Below are 439 nucleotides of genomic sequence, written 5' to 3'. Positions count from 1 at the left end.
TAGAATGAACCACCTTTGTTGGAATTTTGTAACATGCTTTATTCAAGATACATAATAAAACAATCTTATGGAAAGTCGTTCGAGGATTTGGGTCGTGGAGTGGACAGATATCAAAGGAAGGAACTCAGTTGCACTCGGGTACATTTTCCAGCAGTGTGCAGTACCCAAGAGTAGGGCTGTAAACCAGCGATCCGGTACAGGTATACAGTATCAGCTCGCCCTTCACGCAAGAGTAAAACCTGTAGAAAAAAAAACGAGTATTAGCAGATAACAGAGGGCCCGTACTATAAAACGAACGAGATAGCTCATCATTGAAGTGAGACTAGTTAATATTAGATGTTTAGATAATCAATGAATTTGCCAGACCACTTACTGTGTGCAGTCGCCTGGGTAAGGGAAACTACCACCATCGCCAGTGCATGTTGGAGTCACATACTCG

General features: G+C 42.4%; 1 long non-coding RNA gene across 1 annotated transcript; it reads right to left on the bottom strand.

Annotated features, from left to right (window-relative positions):
* LOC119582169 lies at positions 1 to 439 on the bottom strand. Its single transcript, XR_005229623.1, has 2 exons — positions 374 to 439; positions 1 to 239 (listed from the first exon to the last, which is right to left on the bottom strand). It is a non-coding gene; the product is annotated as an uncharacterized LOC119582169 (long non-coding RNA).

The sequence above is a fragment of the Penaeus monodon genome, chromosome 15 (genome assembly GCF_015228065.2).
Source record: "Penaeus monodon isolate SGIC_2016 chromosome 15, NSTDA_Pmon_1, whole genome shotgun sequence".
Lineage (NCBI taxonomy): Eukaryota > Metazoa > Arthropoda > Malacostraca > Decapoda > Penaeidae > Penaeus > Penaeus monodon.
The sequence above is the reverse complement of the archived record's forward strand: the minus strand, read 5'-3'. Positions and strand labels throughout refer to the sequence as shown.